Source organism: Nicotiana tomentosiformis, chromosome 5 (genome assembly GCF_000390325.3).
Source record: "Nicotiana tomentosiformis chromosome 5, ASM39032v3, whole genome shotgun sequence".
Classification (NCBI taxonomy): Eukaryota; Viridiplantae; Streptophyta; class Magnoliopsida; order Solanales; family Solanaceae; genus Nicotiana; species Nicotiana tomentosiformis.
Genome location: NC_090816.1, coordinates 56,007,716 through 56,020,373, shown reverse-complemented (window position 1 = coordinate 56,020,373; position 12,658 = coordinate 56,007,716).

Genomic DNA, 12,658 nt, shown 5'->3' with positions numbered 1-12,658 from the left:
TGTAACCTGTATAATTTGACTCATATGTCCGGTAATGACCCTGTAGTGGAATTTATGGCTCGATGAGCGGTGGAATAGCTTTGTGATGAGTATGATATAACTGCGGAATGTGTTAAGACGATTTGAATGTGACGAGAAGTGTTTCCTTGAAATGTAAAGGAAAGTCATTGGGTGCTTGATTTTCGTTTTGATGTGATGTACAATATCGAGTGTTAATGTTTTGAAGGATCTTTCACGATTGTTAAAATTTTGGGACTAATTTAAATTCTCATGTCTGATTAGTGAGTTTGGACTCAGATAGACTAAGTGATTGAATAGTAATTATGGTTGCGAAAAGATATAACAAGACGTCAATTTGAGGCTAGGGAGGTGGGTTATCTCCTGGAGAGTAATCTACGTAGGTGTGTTCCTTGTAATGTGAGTGGAGGGTTTCTTTTCTGCCAGTGGGGCGTATGTGTGGAGATTTAAATTTGAATTTGGCTGAGAAAGTCAACCTGAGTATCAAGAGAATGATTGCGATCTTAGCGGATGATTTGGGGTATTTTTATGGTTGGCATTACATGAGCTTGAGAAGAATTTTGTGGCACTAACTACGGAATTATGACAGTAATAGGGTATGGATATTGTGAATTATGGAGTATTTTAATCTATGGCTTTGAGCCAAGTGGGGGAGCCTGCTATAGACAAATCAATTCATAGGTATGTGTCAAATTTTGCTTGGGTCTAAAGTATACTTGGGAATCAGTAATGACTTGCAGAGGTGGAGTTCGAAAATGACTAGAATAAGGAAAATTCCTAGTTGCGGATTATATTGCATGGATGAGTATATGAAAAATCGTGGGATGAGTGATTTGTTATTGGTGAATGATGTAATGCCCACGGAGTATGAACTTGGTATATGGTATTAAAGTAAAGTTACTTCTTTGAGTGTTGTGGTGCTAATGGAGCGCGTGTCTTTTGGCCCATTTGGGCGGTGCAATTAAATTTGAGCAAAGTGGGTGACTCCCGAAAAAATTTCAGTGGGTTTGAGAATTATATATAGCAATTGAGAATGTTTCCGGACTTATGTATGGATAAAAAAATCCGAGATTTGCGTTTGATGGTGCCTGGACTTGCGAAAATTCTATATGAATATGGATTCTACATTTTTTGTGTAAGGAAGATAAGAAGAGCAATTTCAAATTCACATAATGTATTTTTAGAGCGAGTGTTATAGTTGTGGTATTTTTGAAGGTGCTTAAGAAGAATACATTTGTTTATGGGTCGTAGGGCATTGTAGTTCTATGCTAAGGTTTGTAGGGTGAGTTGTGGGTAAAGATCATGGTATTTTAGCAAGAAGAAGTATCAATCTGAAGACAAATTCGGAAGGGACTCGGAGAAAATAGGACAACTGGGTAGTAGGTTGGATCAGTATGGTAATGGATATGATCGGTTCTTTGGGTGCTTATGATGTGGGGGTTTTCTATAGGTGCTTTGTGGCAATACACCTGGACTTGGCGACCTGCGTGGCTTGGTCGAGTTAGAGGAATTTAGTTTTAAGGGCTTGATTATATGCAAATGGATTTCAAAGTATTCTTGATGGTTTCTACCGGTGTGGAGAACGTGTTGTGTATTGTGATTTCCTCATGGAAAGAAGCAAGAGAAAGGTTTCTAACTAAAATGGCATGTAAATTATTGGTGACTCAAAGTTGATAATAAGATTCTTGTGCTTTTCACATGATGGCAAGATAGATGTTATGTGTTGTACGAAAGCTAGATTTTCATGTATAAGGTGGCAGTACAGTCCTGAAGAGAAGGTAACGAATGTTGGAAAACAAGGACGGTTTCAAATAACTAGATAAATACTATTACTACTTGGTGTTGTATGAGAAATGGGGCGGACTTCAGAAGGCGCATTGTATTTTGACTTACGGATGTATAAATTAGTATTGCGGTACTCACATGGTTGATAGACTGCTGATATTCAAATTTTGTCAAGTGGTACGGAAGAACTTTCAAAGTATTTCTCGTGGGATGATCGTGTATGAGAGAGGTGTGGAGATGGAATCAAATATGGTGATTCGCGTGTTCTATGGATTTGGAGATTGGGAGTTCCCAGGAGCAGATTGTTTCATAGTTGTGGACTGTGAAGTTGTGGCCGGAGCTAGCCGGATGATGAAATGTATTATGATTCAGTCATTATGGATTTTCGGAGGGAATTTTTACCTATTTGTGGGTAACCCGAGTTGATTTGGGGGTCCTTAGGCAGGCCCATTTAAGATGTGTATTCTACACTGAGCCGGAATGGTTGGCCTCATACTGCTATTATTGAAGGATGTGTCATTCGGTTAATGTTGAACTTATTCGTGTTCTCAAATGATCTGTGAGTTACTCATTTATGCCACGAAGAGTTGTGATTCATTGGTTATGTGCACAGATGGTGTAGTTATATTTGAGCTTTATAGTAGAATTTGAGTGTGATGACTACTTGGGTATTGCATGATTGATAGCATAATGGTTATGTCCTTTTCAGGTTTTGTGTGGTATTTTTGTCATTTGCCTCTCCGTCGTTATTAATTCGGAGCAGGGTGGCTCGGAGTATATAACATGAACCTCGTGTTAGAATTGGATGATGGTTCTACAGTGTATGATGAATTTTCAACGTTTCGTTGTGGAGGTACTTGTTAATCTGGCGGGGCAGTTCTCTCATTTGATTCATTTTTCCATGGCTGGGTACATTTGAATTGTTGCGTATTGGTGCACGGATGGCACGAGTTGTGGCTCTGAGTTATATTGGTGAGGCATGTCTATGGAACAATTGTGTTTAGTAATATAAGGTCATTGGACCTAGAATGGGTACTATCAGGTTTGATTTCGGTATATTCGGGAGTATAATATTGAAAGTCGGCTCAGAAATGGTTCTGATTGGGGTGAGAGGGCTCCATGACTTGTTGATCTGGTAAGTGGTCATGAATTTTCGCGTGTTTCTTTTATTATCAACAGTGTACGAAGGTTTTGGGATGAGGTTTGTTTCGATATGGGTTTAATACTAGTATGCAGTTGGTTTTGGAGTAGTCACTGCGATCAGGAATGGTGCTACGGGCAGGCGAGTTGTGTAATATATTGGTTGATTATATCCGTGTTTATAGTTATAGCTCGATGCAACTTGTTGGGACTTATACGGTGTGTAAATGTAGGATTTGTGTCTTGAAAGAAATTCTAAAGGTTGGAAATTAAACTTCAAGGTTTATGGGATAAGGTTAAATTAATGATTTTTAGTTGCATTGTGTAGTCAAGCTTATGTGGGATAGGGTGACGTGGGTTCACCCCCGGGTACGTGTGTGGTAAGATGGAATAGTGATTTGATGGCTTAAAAATAACTCTTGGCACGTTCGAGGACGAATGTATGTTTAAGTGGGGGAGAATGTAACGACCCGACCGGTCATTTTGAGTATTACAACCCTGCTTCCCCATTTTCTACTCAAATTACACTTTACAGTTGTTGTGTGACTTGCTGGGGTAATTGGTTCGGGTCCGGTGAGGTTTTGGAATGAATTGGAATACTTAGTTCCAAGGTTTAAAGCTTAAGTTAAAAAAGTGACCGGATGTGGACTTATGTGTAAACGACCTCGGATTCGAATTTTGATAATTCCAATAGCCCCGTATGGTGATTTTGGACTTAGGAGCGTGTCCGGAAAATTATTTGGAGGTCCGTAGTGGAATTAGGCTTGAAATGCCGAAAGATAAAATTTTAGGTAATTTGACCGGGGGTTGACTTTTTGATATCGAGGTCGAAATATGATTCTGAAAATTTGAATAGGCCCGTAATGTGAAATATGACTTGTGTGCGAAATTTGAGGTCAATCGGACGTAATATGATAGGTTTCGGCATCGGTTGGGGAAGTTGAAGTTTCAAAGTTCATAGGCTTGAATTGAGGTGTGATTCATCATTTCGATGTTGTTATGTATATTTTGAGGCCTCGAGTAGGTTCGTGTTATGTTATGGGACTTGTTGGTATGTTCGGACGGGGTCCCGAGGGGCTCGGGTGAGTTTCGGATAGTTAACAGATCAAATTTGAACTTAAGGAAATGTTGGGGCTGCTGCCTACTGGTGTGATTGCACCTGCGAAGCTTTTGATCGCAGGTGTGAATCCGCATGTGCGCGATATCAGTCGCAGAAGCGGCCAAGTGTGGAACTGGGCAGTGCTCGCAGGTGCGAGGAATTTGCCGCATCTGCGAGGCCGCAGGTGCGAAGGTGTTGGCGCAGATGTGGACTGGGGCTGGCGTGAGGCTACTGCAGGTGCGAAGGGGAATGCGCATCTGCGAGCCCGCAGATGCGAGAATGGCGCCGCAGATGAGAGATTTTAGAGGGCCGGCTGTTTCCGCAGGCGCGCATTTTTATCCACAAAAGCGGATGCGCAGGTGCAGAAATGCCTGGGCAGTGTTTAAAAACGAGGGTTTCCGAGATATTTTTCTCATTTTGGACATTTTGGAGCTCGGTTTGGGCGATTTTTGGAGAGGAAATTTTCCACACAACTTGGGGGTAAGTGTTCTTAACTCCCATGTGATTATATTCCATGAATTAATCTTTATTTTTGGTATAAGATTATTGAATCTTCAAGAGAAATAGAAGAAAATTTCTATAATGTCACAAAACGAATTTTTCAAGTTTGAATACCGATTTGGTATCGAATTTGAGTGAAATTAGTATAGTTGAACTTGTAATTGGATGGGTTATCGTATTTTGTGAGTTTCGTCGGATTTCGAGACGTGGGCCATAATTTCGGATTTTTTTGGAAAATATTAGCAGTTTGATATGGAATTAATTCCTATAAATTTTGTGGACTGAATCAAATTAATTATGATAGATTCGAACCATTCGGGAGTTAATACGCGCATAATGGGATTTCTGGAGCATTGTGTAGCTTGGTCGATATTGGATTTGGCTTGTTCGAGGTAAGTAACTCTTCTAATCTTGGAGATAAGGGTATGAACCCTGAATATATGTATTATGTGAATTGTTGGGAGGTGACGCACATGCTAGGTGACGGGCGTGCACTATAGATTTTGTGACATAATTGCATCTGTGAAATTTTGTAGTTAAATAATCTTGGCATTTTCCATGTGGTTTTATGAGTTAGAGAAATTAAGTTGAGAAGCATATTAAAAATCATGATTGAGGCTATGTGCCAGTATTATTGGGACCCACATAGGTCATATTGCTATGAATTATTTGTTTTAAATTGAAAATTCATACTCAGTCATATTCATTTCATTACATATCATAACTCAGTTTTATGACTCTATTTTAATGCATATAAATGTTTTGGGTCGAATGCCCTGTTTTACTGAAATGTCTGAGTGGCTTGAGAGGTTTATGATTGAGTGAGGCCGAGGGCCTGATTTGTGAGGATATTTATGGGATCGGGCTGCACGCCGCAGCATGTTGCATATTTATGGGATCGGGCTGCACGCCACAGCATGTTTGATATCGGCCGAGGGCCTGATTGTGAGGATGAGTGTGGATCGGGACTGCCCGCCTGTAGCATACTTTATTATTATAGCACGTGAGTTTTCCGTGCAGCACATGAGTTGTCCATGCAGATTATAGCACCTGGGCTGAAGGAGCCCCTCCGGAGTCTGTACACACCCCCGACGAGCGCAGGTACCTACTGAGTGCGAGTGCCGAGTGCGGAGTGACTGGGAGGCATGAGTGATTATGAGGTATGCCCGAGTGAAAAGAGTGATTGTGAGGTATGCCCGAGTGGCACGAGTGACTGTGAGGTTTGCCCGAGGGGCTGTATATGAGTGATGTTCTGCCCGAGGGGTTGTTTATGATTTTATCACTAAATTGCATTGCATTGGCATGCACACATGACATACGGGCATAGAGATGTATTTTTTCTCATGTTGTACAATATCACATCATTCATGATTTTTCACACATTTTGATAGATGGGCATAGTAATGCATTTGGTTTATATGGGTTATCCGAAAGGAAAATGAAATATCCTATTTATTATTGAAAAGATTTTTGGAGAAATTTATTGTTTTCAAACTATTCATATTATTGGTAACTTCGGCAAACGATTTGGGTTTTTACCGATGTATTTGAAAGAAAGAACTACTATTTATTTTGAAATCATTATTTGACTGAGTATTTTATCCCTGAGTTACTTCTGGTATTATTTGCTTTGTGTTGTTATGGATTGTTGTGGACTATTAGTTTTGGATCCGACCTTGGTGGAAACTCGTCACTACTTTCAACCTACGGCTAGGTTTGTTACTTACTCAGTACATGGGGTTGGTTGTACTGATACTACACTTATGCATATTGCGTGCAGATGTTGGCTATTGTTGTTGCTGTGCTCGATGGTTGTTGTAACGACCCAACAGGTCATTTTGACTTTTAGAACCCCGTTCCCCTAAATAAAACTTCCCGTATGTTCTTTAAATGATTTATGACTTGTGGGATGGTTGGTTCGGGATTTGGAAGTGTTTGGGTTGAAATCGGAACAATTGTTTCCTTAAGTTGGCTTTTAAAAGGCCAAGTTTGACTTTGGTCAACTTTTTGAGCAAACAAACTCAGATCAGTGTTTTGACAGTTTCGGTAGGTCCGTATCGTGATTTGGGACTTGGGCGTATGCCCGGAATCAAATTCCGAGATCCCTAGCCCGAGATATGAAATTTTGATTAAAAATAAAATTTAACTTCAAATAGTGACCGGATGTCGAATTATGTGAAAACGCCCCCGAAATAGAATTTTGATGATTCCAACAGCTCCGTATGGTAATTTTGGACTTAGGAGCGTGATCAGAATTTTATTTGGAAGTCCATAGTGAAATTAGGTTTGAAATGGCTAAAACAAGAATTTAAGTTTGGAAGTTTGACCGGGGAGTTGACTTTTTGATACTGGAGTCGGAATACAGTTCCGAAAATTTTTATAGCTCCGTTATGTCATTTATGACTTGTGTACAAAATTTGAGGACAATCGGAGTTGATTGATAGATTTCGACATCGAATGTAGAAATTGAAAATTCTTAGTTTCCTTGAGCTTGAATTGGGGTATGATTCGTGGTTTTAGCGTTGTTTGGTGTGATTTAGAGGTTCGACTAAGTTCGTATGATGTTTTAGGACTTGTTGGTATATTTGGTTGAGGTCCCAAGGGCCTCGGGTGAGTTTCGGATGGTTAACGGATCACAAATTAGACTTAAACAGCTGCTATAATTTTTTTCTCTTATGCTCGAAATTCTGGGCTATGATCGGGCCCAAAATCGAGCTCCCAAGATCGAGTTCCCGAGATCGTGCTCCCAAGATCAAGCTCCCGAGATCGAGCTCCCGAGATCGAGCTCCCAATATCGAGCTCCCCGAGATCGAGCTCCCAAGATCGAACTGGGTAGATCTGTAAGGTATAAAAACAGAGGCATTCGACCCATTTGCCATTTTTGACAAACTTGAGCTTGAGCAGAAGCGACGTTTGGCAGATGTTTCAAGGAAAGACATTTGAGGTAAGTGATTCCAACTCGGATTTGGTCTATATACACAAATATATCATTATTTTCACCATTTAATTAGTGTTTTGAGATTGAAATTTGGAAAATTTTAGAAATCTCATAGAAACGAATTTTTGAGATTTCTGTATCGATTCGGAGTCGGATTTGAGTGAAACTAGTATGGTTGGACTCGTAATTGAATGGGTTGTCGGATTTCATAAATTTTGCCGGATTCCGAGATGTGGGCCCCACGGATGAATTTTTATTAATTTTGGGATTTTTATTTAAAATGTAGTATTTTCTTATAGAATTAATTCCTATAAATTTTAGTGATTGTATCAAATTATTTTGGCTAGATTCGAGCCAGGCAGAGTTGGATTATCGTGAAAAAGGCCTTATAGTGGATTAAATTGGAGCAAGACGAGGTAAGTCTCTTGTCTAATCTTGTGAGGGGGAAATTACCTCCTAGGTGATTAAAAATTAAATAATTATTGCTAATTGTGGAGGGCTACGTACGCACGAGGTGACGAGAGTCCGTGCGTAGCTACTATTAAATGCTAAAGTCCGGGTAATTTAGGACTCAAAGCATGCCTTACTTGTGTAGATTGTATTCTTTGATTTATTTATATTAATTGATATCTATATGAATATATTGTGAATTGTTAGATAAAGATATTAAAGGATGGAAATCTCATATTCTTAATTTTTGTTTAAATCAATTAATTGTTAAAAAAAAATTGTTCTCCTCCCAAATTTATCTTATAATAAACATACTGTCCTTCCGGAGGCACATAAGAAAATGTCCTCCTTACACGATACTTGAACAGTTCATTACAGCTTGTAAAGTTATTTGATAAATTGGAAATTTATTGAAATTTAATTGTAGCTTGTAAAGCTATGTGATAAACTGAAATTTTTATTGAAATTGAAGGATTTAGATTAGAAATTATTTGAATTGAAGGAATTTAATTATTATACTGAGAATTATTGGAATTGAAGGAATTTAATTACTTCTACTGGTTCAATAAATTATTGTTAATTATGTGAATCATCATTGATATAAATATTTCTATTTTCATGATTATTTAATATTATTGACCCATAGTGAGTATTATAGTCGGCCATCTCGTCTCTACCTCTTCGAGATTAGGCTTGATACTTACTGGGTACACATTATTTTTATACTCATACTGCACTTGTTGCACATTTTATTGTGCAGGTACATATACGTATAACGGCCTTGTGGGCGCAGAGGTGTTATAAAAATTGTGGGGACATAGGTGAGCTGTATTCTATATTACGATCCGCAACTAACAGAATCTCCTTCAGAGTTATTATATTTTCCTGTCTAATTTGTATTCTGGACAGATGCTGTATTTTATTTTAATTCCCTAGTAAATGCTCATGCACTTGTGACACCGGGTTTTGGGAATAGTTGTGAATTGTTTAGAAATTTAGCTGCAAAAATATTTATCATTTACTCTATCAGTTTTTATCTCTACAATTTATTAAAGAAATTTTTATTTCAAAAATACTAAAATGGGTAATTAAGTTAATTGATTATGGTTGGCTTGCCTGACAGTGGTGTCCGGCGCCATCACGACCTTTTGGATTTTGGGTCGTGACAACATGGTATCAGAGCACTAGGTTTACTTAGGTCTCACGAGTCATGAGCAAGTCTAGTAGAGTCTTGCGGATCGGTACGGAGACGTCTGTGCTTATCTTCGAGAGGCTAAAGGGCTGTTAGGAATACTTCCCTTTTTGATTCTTCATCGTGTGATTCAATTTCTTTGAGGCTTATGCCTACATTTCCTTCCTATTCAATCTTATACGACGTGAAGCGCTTGTTATACATTGAGGATCGAGGAAAATTTTAATGGTACTACAAATGTAGTACAAGGTACTTCCCCTTGTGTAATTAATTGGGCTATTGTCATCGCCTTGCGAAAGGCCGCTCTGTTTAAATATCAGTACTACCTAAGGTTTGAGATTTGGCATTGATTGTTATGACGATTCGTGTGTTGTTATCACACAGTGTTTATGAAATGGAAAAATGCCTGTCTATGTGTCAGGGCAGTAAACGACTTGAAAGAAGGTTTTCTCAGTACATGATTCAGAGGTTCCATGTTTTAATTCCAGCGGAGAAAAGGCAACCGGACTATGAATGTTCATGTTGAGGGTTGATGGAGTAACGAAGCTTGATATTTTCGAGTGTGGTAGAGTTCTCAATTTTGATGTGGTGTCATCGCCTTGTAAAATGCGTTAAGGTTCGCCAGTGTTATGGTTTTCTTCAACTCGCCTTCACGACGGGGTGTTAGGAATTGGTATAGGGGAAGCAGTCGTTAGAGATCGCGGTGTGCAGTAATTCAGGATCGAAGCAGCATTTCTAGTATTGATGTCTCGAGAAGGATGATCGTCAGAAAGGTTTAAAGCTGGTAACAAGCTATTGGTTCAAATGCTACAGAGATGGATTTTGAGTTAAGGCAACAACTGGGCAGCGAAGGATGAGGAAGGACATGTGGAAGGTGCCTTGCGGTGGTTAGGTTCCGAAAAGGCCAAGTGTAAGAAAACAGAAGCAGAGTAGTTGCTTAAAGGAGATGGTTGACCAAAGGGGAGAGTGGCAAGGTAACACATGGGTTACGTGGTAGGATGATTACATGTCTTGAGGAACATTTTGAGTGATTTGGGATGTAAAATGGATAGTGACTAGGTCTACAGACTTAATTTAGAATAATGGCTGCTATATTAAGGAAGATTGGATAAAACAGGAGGGAGTTGCTTGATATGAAGAAGGATACAACATGACTTTGGATTGGAATGTATTGTCGCACCTTTAGTTGATGTCCGTGAGGAGTGAACGGACTGGTGCAGCTGGTGAATGAGCTCGGACTCAGGATGATCTACTAATTTCGTAGTAATTGCACCCAGTGCAGCGACGTTGGAATATGTCGGCATGTAATTTCCACAGGTGGGTTATCTCCTGTGAGCAGGTTAGCAGTCGCGTGGTGTTGACGAAGCTTCTACGAAGAATTCTACTACCTACCTGATAAGAGATTTAATATGTAAATGTGGCTAGTGGTTCAGAGTGTTTATTAAAGGTTAATAAAAGGATTTCGAGAAAATTTGGCGAGTTGCGTGTGCAGGATCATGTCAACGATAAAGAAAGAATCTCGGTGGATTCTAGAATTTTGTAATTGTAGCTTCAAGCTAAGTGGGAGAGCCCCATCATCTATGATTGGATTGCGTAGTGTCAAGTTGTGCGGTTTCTGGTTATCGGTGTATTGGTGGGTCATTGCAACTAAGGAAAGAAAACATCAGTGGTAATTTGAGCAAAGGATTTGGGGAATGTGTGCCATATTTGGCCTTATCAATTCATATTCAGGTTTTTGGAAGGCTCAGAGTTTATGCTTCGTGTAGATGTAATGCACAGGAAAGTGAGACAGTCAGATGTTTCCTTGATAAAGTGCCCATGTGCTAGCAGGGCCTTGGAATTGATCATGTTCGGGAACAAGTCAGAGCAAGTGACTCTCAATAACGGTCTTAGCGGGTTCAAAAATTTAAAGTGCGATGTCTAAGGATCTCGAGTTCGTAGTATGGTTGAGTATCGAGCTTTTACAGCAGATTATGAAACAAGGCTTGGTGTACTCTGCGTTATCTTTAGGTTGTGGTGTAGCATTTGAGAAACGGAAGAAAATAACTTCGGATTCATAAAAGAAGTATCAGAATGGGTATAACAGTTGAAGATGAAAAAGTACGCACAAGGAGGGGTATGAGATGATTTGTGTATTTTGAAACAGCGTGGTCTCGTGAAATAAGGTCACTTGGGATGAGTGCGGATTTGAGTTCGTGATGTAATGAATGAAGCTATTATTATTTCTAAGGCAAGTTGAGAATAAATTGAGAAAAAGACGGGTCGTCTAACAACAGTTGAATCAGCATGATGGTGGCAATGACCAGTTCCTTCAGCGCATAGAGTTATGCATGTAATTTGTGGCGGTACGTGCGAGGCTTGGCGGCCGCCGTAATTGATTTTATCTGGAGGAATTCAAGTATTATGGCATGTTATGTGTAGAGGGATCCCGGAAAAGTTATGGTGGCTTAGACCACTACTTGAGGTCGGTATTTTCTACGGATATGGGAATTCAGTCATGTGTTGCAATGGTTCTCTTGAAATGAGTTAAGAAGAAGGTTTCTATATTATGAAGTGTTTACTCTATTAGTGGTTCGGGAGTTATGATGGAATTCTTGTACTCCTGCGTATTGGCGTGGTTAAGTGCACTAAGTAGCATGGGATTCGAAAGTTGAGGATTTAAGATTTCGGTTCGGTGTTGACAAGGATGTCATGAGCTCGGATGAACATGAAAGGGATTTAGATGTTTAAAGTAAGATGTTATTGTTTTTGGCATCATCTAAGGTCGATGTCAGGTGTAAGAGACCTTGTGTATTGATTTGTGGATTTTTGATATGCTTTACAGCATTAGTGTAACCGGTAGTATGGATGTGCAGACTTGTTACTTGGTGCGAAAGGTCGTGGGAGCGTGTCTCATGAAAATATGGTGTAAGAGTGACATGTAGTCACTTGATTGAGTGAATATTGAAACCAAGTATGAAATCTCCCTATATCAGAGTGACATGTGTCTCTATATCAGGCCGGATGTGTTCATTTCAGCATAAAAGCTCCCTATGTTGGAGTATTCGGACGTGGGATGTCATTTTGTCGTAGGTTATTTCATGTAATACTATATTGTGCCGTGTGAGTTATGAAATGGCTTGATAAATTTCTTATGTGATGAGGTTCTGCATAGCGATGGTATTATGTGAGCAGGATGGCTCTCGAGATTCAGATCATATATCGTACCTTAGTTGTGCTTGAGTTTTGTAGCGTATGGCGCTGTCGGTCCTTCCAGGGATGATATTATGCACTGAGCGTGCTTGTGTCCGATATTCGGATATTTTGTAGTAATGAGCATTTTAGCTCGGTAAGTATTTTCTTATAGATTCTTTTTGTGCGGATCGGGTGGCACGCCACCGCAGGTATGTTGTTTGGATCAGGTTGCACGCAGCAACGGTATCATGTGTGGATCGGGTTGCACATCGCAATAATGTGATGTTGAGTACAGTCTCCTATATTCTATTTTGTGTGTTTGTGTCCCTTTTTCTAAGGAAGGTTCATGACACCTTTTCAG